This window comes from Mandrillus leucophaeus, unplaced genomic scaffold, assembly GCF_000951045.1.
Source record: "Mandrillus leucophaeus isolate KB7577 unplaced genomic scaffold, Mleu.le_1.0 Scaffold754, whole genome shotgun sequence".
In the NCBI taxonomy this organism is placed as follows: domain Eukaryota; kingdom Metazoa; phylum Chordata; class Mammalia; order Primates; family Cercopithecidae; genus Mandrillus; species Mandrillus leucophaeus.
This window is the reverse complement of record NW_012108186.1, coordinates 1,644,440-1,654,852: the sequence shown is the minus strand read 5'-3', so window position 1 is coordinate 1,654,852 and position 10,413 is coordinate 1,644,440. Positions and strand designations below refer to the sequence as shown.

General features: G+C 35.9%; 1 long non-coding RNA gene across 1 annotated transcript in view; it reads right to left on the bottom strand.

Moving 5' to 3' along the window:
- Positions 1-5,919: 5,919 nt before the first annotated feature.
- Positions 5,920-10,413, bottom strand: part of LOC105529207 — a 175,917-nt gene continuing 171,423 nt past the window's right edge. The window contains exon 5 of the long non-coding RNA XR_001004474.1: positions 5,920-6,570. This is a non-coding gene — a long non-coding RNA (uncharacterized LOC105529207). The remainder of the gene's footprint in view (positions 6,571-10,413) is intronic.

Here is a 10,413-nt window from a genome sequence, read left to right as displayed (position 1 = left end):
ATGCTACAGACATTTTGAAATTCTTCCAGATATCCTTGTGGTCCTCTGCATTGCTTCAGGCTGTGGAATATTTACAGCCATATGTACACTATTAGGAATCTTCTGCTTCTAAATCTGAAACTTAAAATATTGGCACCACCACAGCTAAAGTACTGTTTAATAGAAAGGCTGGATATAGAAATGAAATATATCTGATAGACTTATAAATGGAATACTGTAAATGATATACAATATTTTCATGCCACATGGCTGGAGATGCCAAGGGAGCTGGCCACTTCCAATGAGTTATAGTTAATAAGTTTCATCAATGAAAGCAAATATGGCCAAGTAATTTGCTATTTGGAAACAATCTTCCTTCAGTTAACTACTAATTATCACCATATAGTTGTTTTGATCATAGACAACATGCTCTATTTATGTAGGCTACAATTTTTTAAAAAGTTTCATAGACCTATAAACGAGCAGTTAACAATTAAAAATTATTTTTTTAAGATGGGAATACTTATGACAATGACAAAATGCTTCAAGTGCTTCCTCATATGATTTCATTCATTTATAAGAATATTATTATTTCAAATTTACATGTGAGAAACTAATAAAGAATTCATCCAAGGTCAAATAGCCAGTAAGTCTGGTAACAGGGATGTGTACCAAAGCCCTCTGACTTCAACTTCCATTCTGTATCCAGTATTCTGCCCTAAAGCTTAATTATATGTTAACTATAATATCCAGCATTGCTCAAGAGCATCATTAACTGTTGTTAAATAAAGTTTAATGGAAACTATAAGTATTAATATGTAATTTGGACTCTTTCATAACTGTAGTAATTAATATAAAGTGTAATATTTTTAAAATTTTAGATTTGTGTCAAATCCTCTTTATAGAACACATTTGTCATTCTTTCAGCCTGAGCAATATGAAAAGTTCCCTGCTGCTATTTATCTTAGTTCACTCCATATAGAATTACCTCTTTCAGAAGCAGTTCATCGCAAATTAATGTCTGAAATTTGGAGCATGTTTTTCTTGCTCTTATTAATACCACAAAAAAGTAAAAAGATCATTTGAGATAATTGGTGATGTCCAAAGAATAAAACATTGATTTCTTTGTAAACATAGCTAGTTGAAAATTACCTATGTTATTTTTAAACTGCCTGAGTAAAGGATATTGCTTCATTAATTAACATTTAGGAGGTTCAGGTGGCTCAGTAACTGGCCTTAGCATAACCTCACTAACAGAATAACATAAAAGTTTGGGTTTACTCCTCCTTTACAGGGCTCAACAATAGTGTCAAATTTCAGACACAGAACTAATGTCACGTTCCTTAGTGAAATATGGCATGCCTCAGTCCAGAATACACTTAGAATTATCTAGAATAATTATGATCATCCAAGGTCAATGAAGCGAGCATCCATGGAGGTAAAGCTGGATGTTGAACATTTTTAAAGCTCCCCACTTTGTTCTAATCTGTAGTCAGGGTTTGAAAACCATGAAATCTAGTGGGAACCCGTATTGGAATGAATGGATTGTTTTCTCTGCCACAAAAAACTGGGTGTATAATATTTTTCTTCAATCAGTAGCCAAACATCTTTTGTACTGCATGTTGCTTTCTTTGAACAGGTAGTTATACAAACCCCTTGTTGCTCCCCAGGAGTGTCCCCAAAGTGAATTTTTTTTAAACAAAAAATGTTTATTTTAAAATAATTGTAGATTCACAGGAAGTTGCAAAAGTAGCACAGAGAAAACCCACGTACTCTTCTCTCAGTTTCCACCAGTGGGTGCATCTTATATAATTGTAATACAGCATCAAAGACAGAAAACAGACAATGAGTATATATGATTCCATGTTATTTTATCATATATGTAGATTCATCAGTCTCTATCATCAGGGCAATCAAGATATAAAACTATTCCTTTACCACAAAGATCTCCCTTAAACGACCCCTTTATAGCTGCACTCAATTTCCTCGCCTATACCATCCCTAACTCATGGGAAACACCATTTTTTTCCTGTCTCTGTAATTTTATCATTTCAAGAATGTTATACAAATGAGCTCACATATAAATGTGTCATTTGATAATTTTTTTTCGCTTATTGTAATGTCTTTGAAATCCATCCAAATCATGATGTGTATTAATAGTTTATTCCTTTTTATTGCTGTATTCCAGGTTTTGGCTATAACAACAACAAAAAACTGCTATGATAATGTTTCATTTCTCTGGGATAAATGCCCTAGAGTACAATTTCTGGGTTGTATGGTAAGCATATGTTTAATTACTTTAAGAAACAGTCAAACTGTTTTCCACAGTGGCTTAACCATTTTATGTTCCCACTGGCAATGTATAAGACATCAAGTTTCTCTGTATCCTTGCTAGCATCTGGTTTTGTCACTGTGTTTTTTTTTTTTATGTCAGTATGCTGAAAGGTATGTAGTGATGTCTCATCATGGTCTTCATTTGCATTTCCCTAATAGCTAGTGACGTTGAACATTTTTTCATCTGCTTACATGTCTGAAATGTCTCTTCTTGGGTTTTTTGGAGGTGGGGAAGGCCCATTTTCTAATTGGGTTATTTGTTTTTACTGTTCAATTTTAAGAAATATCAGTGAGATTTGCAAATATTTTCTCCCACTCTATAGCTTATCTTTTCATTCTCTTAAACTGGATCTTTCACAGAGCCAAAGTAGATCCAATTTATTGATTTTTTACTTGTATGGATTGTGCTTTTGGTGTCATATCTACATTTTCTTCACCAAGCCATAGGTCCTGAAAATTTTCCCCAGTGTTATTTTGTAAGTTTTGTAGTTTACATTTTATATTAAATATACTATTTATTTTGAGTTAATTTTTGTTAAACTTTTGAGGTCTAATTTTTGTTTGTTTGTTTGTTTAGTTGTTTTTTTGTTTGTTTGTTTGTTTGCCTATAGGTATCCAACTTCTCCAGCAACATTTATTGAAAAGATTCTTCCTCCATTGAATTGCTTTTGCACTTTGGTCAAAACTCAGTTCCCCATTAGGTATCTGTTGATACCACCCTGGCTGGGAGGGGAGGGATGTCTTCTTACAGCTTCCCACATGGCCTCTACTAGCACTTTCGGGGTTGCGCTTGTTACTACTGAGCCACATTAAAGTACTGACTCTCCATTAGACCTCCTCTGACAGTGCCTCAGTGAGAGGAGTGTGGGTGCCTTGGTGCCTCTGGGTGGGATGGAAATCCAAATCCCTATCCCTCTTCCCATGGACTCCCCTGACGCCCTGAAGGGGATCCTCTTTACCACCTGATAGGGATGATGGTCTCAGCTTTCCACTCTGTCTTCTCTGACACCACTCTGGAGGTAGGTAGAACTTGCAGCACCTCCTGACAGCCTGGAAAGAGTCCAAAGACTGGACTTTCCCTTCTGCCTTTGCTTGTAGGGGTGGGCATGCAGTATTTTACATAGTGTTTGGCTACAGTAAGGTGGTTATTGTCTAAATGTTTTCTGTCTTCCTATGCTGCTTCTTTTCTGGTCCATTGGCAAGAGAAAGCAGGCTTCTCTTGGGTTTTTATTTGTGTGTGTATATGTGTGTTTTGGTGTTTCTGTCCATTAGCATTTTAGTATTTTTGGGTTGTTGATTTCTTTAGTGCCCAGTCTAAGATGATATGGGAGGCAAGATGAAAACTCAGGAAATTCACCACTATGTAGTTCCTTGAATTCTGATTTCCCAACTCAACTGCCTTTTTCTTTCCATGCTTTAGGGTCTTCTTACATTTGTTTTATATATAATGTCCAGAGTTTTTAGTTGTGCCCAGTGGGAGGACTGGGAAATTATGTCCACTCCATTCTCTTAGAAGCAGAGATCAAAGTGGATTTTGAATATGATACCTCATTATAATTTACATGAGACTGACCTCCAAATGTAATGAAAATTATTTATAGTTTTTGAAAGATATGGTGATTGATATGGTTAGGCTTTGTGTCTCCACCCACGACTCATCTTGAATTGTAATTCATCATGTGTCAAGGGAGGGACCAGGTGGAGATAATTGAATCATAGAAGCGGTTTTTTCCGTGCGATTCTCATGATAGTGAGTTCTCACTAGATCTGATGGTTTTATAAGGGGCTCTTCCCCCTTTGCTCAGCATTTCTCCTTCCTGCCGCCTTGTGAGGAAGGTGCCTTGCTCCTCCTTTGCTTTCCATCATGATTGTAAGTTTCCTGAGGACCCCAACAGACATGCTGAACTGTGAGTCAATTAAACCTCTTTCCTTCATAAATTACCCGCTTGGGTAGTTCCTTGTAGCAGTATGAAAATAGACTAACACAGTGATATGCAGAAAATAAATTTTACTTACATATGTAATAATGACAATAGTTAATAGTTTTTTTGCCATTTTCAGTATTCTACATTGTTTAAAACTCCTAATACTATGTCATAAATAATATTCTTATTCTTTTACTAATGAATAAACCACGTTTAGAGAGGTTGAGTAATTTGCCTTTCACTACCTTGTTCTTTGTAACTTTAAAACTTGTACTTTTTAACGCTAATGGTATATTATTTCAGCTCTACTAACAAATTTTCTTAGAATAATGCAGTGAAAAAATTGTATTACAAGCCAAGAGTCACTTGTTTTTGAACTAATTTAGACAACATTCATTCTCTGAATTTGAGCAAGTATTTTCAGCTGACTCTTCGTTTTCTAAACTGTAAGATGAGGGATTAATCTTGAAATATAATGTCTTTGGCTAATAATTTCATAAATTTCTAAAAATCCTGGGAAAATTGCGTTTGGAATTTCAAGAGAGGGGGAGAATTCTGAGTAGTCTGTGGAGCTTGATCTGTAATAGTTTAGGTAGTAGTGGCAAAGCCAAGTGGAAATGAAATAAGTAGACTGTTTTAGAACTCTCATCTTCTATCTTTAATATTTATCACCACATGTAGAGTTTAAAATACTTGTTTCTAGATATACAGGTTATGTGAGTCATGGAGTAGATCCCATGAGCCTTTGACATTCAAGGCTAAAATGACAAGATGTTAACACTGTTGTCATGGGATTTTAATGTAAGATGTGCATGTGGATGCATGTGATAGAAATCTGCTACTCCAAGCATTTAGCAGGACTATTATATATTTGTATACTTCCTTAAATGGTGAACTTCAGTGGTTAATGTCCTGGTTTAAGTTTACACATGTAACATCTCTTACAATTGCTCCATTATCTTGTGCCAATCGTTTTCTTTTTTTTTTTTTTTTTTGCTTTGCATTTTAGCCTCTTTGTATTATTTTATGTTCCCAACTTGCTCAAATTTTCTGAAAGGATGAACATATTGCCATGTGAAAAGATAGTGGATCTATACATCTGCTGAGTGCTCTTGTTCTCACAGAGCAACTTCATATGCACAAGAAAAATAATTCAACATAAGTTCTATGCTTTTCTTTTTCCTGTAGCTCCCGTCAGCTGTTATCTTTCTTTAAAATTACAGTATATAAATGTCTTGCAATGAACGAAGTGATTTTTAACAGGTGTTTAATGCAATTTCATAAACCTTTGCAAAACATCTAAAATTTGCCTGGATGGTTGGTAGGTGCTGGAAGGGATACTAATGAAATGCCATGAAAGAGCTTCCTAGGAAGATAGGTACATCTTTACTAGTAAGTAATATGTGTTTATATGTGTGTATAATAATTGTTTTCTAAAAGTTTTTATGGTAGTATATATACAATTGTTTCACAAGCTGTTTCCCTTAAAATATTAATTCTATTAGGTAGGTGGATTAAAACTTTAACAAGTTCCTTTGCTGTAAGAATTCTCAAAATCTTCAACACACTCCTGTACATTATTATTCTTCAAGAAGAAAATGTAATTCCAAACATCATTTCCAAACATGTTGTATTAGTCTGTTTTCATGCTGCTGATAAAGATATACCAGAGACTGGGTACTTTATAAGTGAAAGAAGTTTAATGGGCTAACAGTTCCATGTGGCTGAGGAGGCCTCACAATCATGGTGGAGAAGGTGAAAGGCACGTCTCACATGACGACAGACCAGAGGAGAGAATGAGAGCCAAGTGAAAGGGGTTTCCCCTCATAAAACCGTCAGATCTTGTGAGACTTATTCACTACCATGAGAATAGTATGGGGGAAACCACCCCCATGATTCAATTATCTCCCTCCAGGTCCCTCCCACAACACATGGGAATTATGGGAACTACAATTCAAGATGATATTTGAGTGGGGACACAGCCAAACCATATCACATGTTTATCCTCTGAGCTTTTTTTTCTTTTTTCTTCACAGTGAACATTGGTAACTAATAGTCTCTGAACTGGATTTTGGATAATGGGATTACAAATAAATATAGTTCAATATCCACATTCACAATACAGATTAATGTAAAGTGGAATTAGTCAAAAATATTCATAGGACGTAATGAGGTTAGCCAGGACTTCATGGAAATTCAGGTTGTTCCAGACCCATATACACTTCATTTACATGAAAAAGGAAAAGTTGGTAATCATATGGCTCTTCATTCTTTTCCCTTTTCCTCTGCTAACTGGTCCCAGTGCTGATATTCACCGGACTCTGGTTCAACTCTAGGAAGGCAATTGTCAAAGGAATTAATCAAAAGGGAAAGAAGGCAATTTGTACATAAATATTATAACAACACTATTTCAAGCAGTGAAAAAACAGTAAACAATGTAAGGCCATAAATTTGGAGACAGTTAAGAAATCCACTATAGAATACTGTAAAGGCATTGCAGAAGAGAAATATCTCGACAAAGTTGCTCTGAGGAATTGTATGTTAAATAATGTCAACCAAAAAACTGAATCCAAAATCATTATAACTATATAATTCAGATTTAAACTGAGAGCGCTCAAAAATATATGTTGCAAATACAGTTGGATATTTATTCTTTTTTGCGTACTTTTTTGTGGTTATTCTAAATAATACTGTAACAAGAAAAATGTCTGGAAGTTTAACTCCCTGTCACAGGTTGGGTTTTCTGGGAGCAGATGCTTATTTAGATGGGTTTCAGAGGGTAAGATGGGAAAGGAAGGACAGTAAGCAGGACTGGGTAGAGGAAAAAGTTGAACTGGAATGCAGGCCAACAAATCTTTGACCAGTTCAACAGGAGTAATAAAGGGAACATTGTACTTCAGAGTGATGGGGCCTTTCAACAACTGCCTTGCTTAGTCAGCAGCGGCAGGCTGCCTTGAAAAGGGTGAAATCTCTGGAGAGGTGACTCCTTACAGCTGAGGTGGAACTTGAAGTTGCTGATTGCTGGGTTGCCTCCTGATTGTCCTCCCCACGGCTGGGCAGTAAGTACCTACTTCCTTGAAGGAATTCTGACAGAGCATCTCTCAGTGTACCACCCACGTTTATCATCAAGTTCTGTCAAAGTGCATTCAAATTATCTGAAAGAGAGGCTATATCCAAAAGATTTTGCCCTCCACTGTTTTGGAGACTTTCCACAGTGGTGCACTAGATCATTATTTCCTTCGCAGCAGTTTTGGTTCAAATTGTCAAGTTGTTCTGTAGTGTTCCATACTAGAGTTGCTGTAGACTACACTACATTAAGCACCAAATGCTAAGCAAATAGATGAAAATGAAGCTGATACTTAGCATTAATGGCTGGGATGTGTTCAGCACTGTTGAAATGATAACATTCACTTATATATTTCTGACATTGGGTAGAATAATTGATTAGTTTGGAGGGGTGGATAATACCAACTCATATTTTGCAGCACTTGTCTAGGCCGCTCGCTGAGCACCTATCTCCTTTTCAGAAGCCAGAAAAATTTCTTTAATTCTCATTTACAAAGTTAAGTAAAAAGCCCATGATGAGAAGAATATCAACGTTTTAAATAAGGAACAATCAGTAACAGTGCTGTGCTGAGCTATATTAGCAACAGAAGTAAAAGAAAAAGATCAGTCATACCGATTTTATTTCTTATTTACATTTTGATTCTATGTTCATCATGGTTCGTTAGGGTACTCATTTTGATTTTTTAAAATATTGCACTCAAAATGTATTTATCACTCAAAATGTGTTTATCTGGATTACTGAGTTTTTTTTTTTTTTTTTTTTTTTTTTAGGTTTGCCCTTTTGAGGCTATTTCTAGATCCTGTAGGTGTGCTTCATGGTTTTTTTTTTTTTTTTTTTTGCATCCCTTTGAATTTTGTGCTTGACATGTTTCTTTTGCCTCACTCTATACATTTCCACAATGGTTGAACTAATTTACACTCCCATCAAAGGTATACAAGTTCCTTTTTGTCCACAACCTCACCAGCATCTGTTATTTTTTGACTTTTTAATAATAGCCATTTGGACTGGTGTGAGATGATATCTCCTTGTGGTTTTGATTTGCGTTTCTCTAACAATCAGTGATGTTGAGCTTTTATTCATATGATTGTTGGCCACATGTATGTCTGATTTTGAAAAGTGTCTGTTCATGTCCTTTGTCTACTTTTCAATTACGTTGACTTTTTTATTGTAAAATTTGTTTAAATTTTTATAGATGCTGGATATTAGATACTAGATGTCAGATGCATTTTATGCAAAAATTTTCTCCCATTCTGTAGGTTGTCTGTTTACTCTGTTGACAGTTTCCTTTATGGTGCAGAAGCTCTTTAGTTTAATTACATCCCATTTGTCACTTTTTGCTTTTGTTGCAGTCACTTTTGGCATCTTTGTCATGAAATCTTTGCCTTTGCCTCTGTCCTGAATGCTATTGCCTTGGTTGTCTTCCAGGATTTTTATAGTTTTGGGTTTCACATTTAAGTCTTTAATCCATCTTGAGGTTGATTTTATATATCAGGTAAAGGAGGGGTCCAGTTTTAATCTTCTGCAGTTCCATTACTGGGTATATACCCAAAGGAATGTAAATCATTCTATTATAAAGACATATGCATGTTTGTGTTCATTGCAGCACTGTTCACAATAGTGAAGACGTGGAATCAACCTAAGTGTCCATCAGTGGTAAACTGGATAAGGAAAATGTGGTACATACATGCCATGGAATAATATGTAGACATAAAAAACAGTGAGATCATGTCCTTTGCAGGGACATGGACAGAGTTGGAGGCCATTGTCCTTAGCAAACTAATACAGGAAAAGAAACCCAAATACCACATGTTCTCTTTTATAAGCGGGAGCTAAATGATGAGAACACATGGACACATACAGGGGAACAGTACTCACTGGGGCCTATTGGAGGGTGGAGGATGAAAGGAGGGAGAGGATCAGGAAAAATAACTAATGGGTACTGGGCTTAATACCTGGGTGATGAAATAATCTGTACAACAAACCCCCATGACACATTTTCCTATGTAACACACCTGCACATGTACCCCGGAACTTAAAAGTTAAAATACACACACAAACACACACATGCATGCACACGCGCACACACACACACACGTGTATATATATGTGTGTATTTGTCCAAAATCTCTCATTGTTTTCTGTGGGAGGGCTGGTCTGATATGAACTACTACTCTCTTAATTGAAATGGAACTCACAAAACTCAGAGACAATAGTTGTGTATAACAAAAATGAAGGCTTCCAAAAGGCCTTGTACAGTTTTTTTATACACAAAAGACCTCAGTTTCCAAGGTATCACACGCTCTTTCTGTAATTATGAGGGCTCATCAATTCTGCGTTGCCAATTTAGATTATTCTTGCCTATTCAACAGATGGCAGATATATGCCATTATCTAGTCCCCTAACTTCCAAGCAGGTATTACATATTTTAAAAAATTAAAAAAAAATTTTTTTTAAATGTTACTATGAAGCAAGAAATACATTAGTTAATGTGTGCCTGGTATGTTTCCTTTTAATTTAACATTTGTTGTGTTGAAGAATAGAATCTTAACAATGTAAATAATGTCACCAAACACTATAATTGTAATTTTCCATAACAGAATCGTGTGTGGTATATGCTATAACCCAGACAATATCCTGAATAGGTTAATTTATCTCTACCTATCTTCCTCCCAGATCCACACCTTTACTGCAGTCACATATACTGTTCCCTCACCCCCCTGCCCCTCAGAGACTCTCTACCTCTGCTGTGTCAGATTCTCCTTGGCTCTTCTGTGTCAATCCTTACTGCTCCCCTTCTCCCACTTGCTTATTCCCTCTGTTAACAACTATAGGTCCTTTTATTTCTTTTCCTTCTTTGCCCCCTACATTTCTTTTCTATTGTAGGGCAAGATCACTCTAGTTATCTAGTTCCCTTACTTCTATATCTATACCAGTACCTCCAGCACCACCACTCCGAGTTGACATAATGAAAAAGTGAAAAAGTGTGATGGACCAATTAGAAGTCTCCTTCACAGGCAGAAAAGAGGAGAGATGGTGAATATTTGACTTAATATTTTGATCTCTTCTATCCTAGTCTTTATTTCTGGTGATTGTTATCTTGTTTTGTAT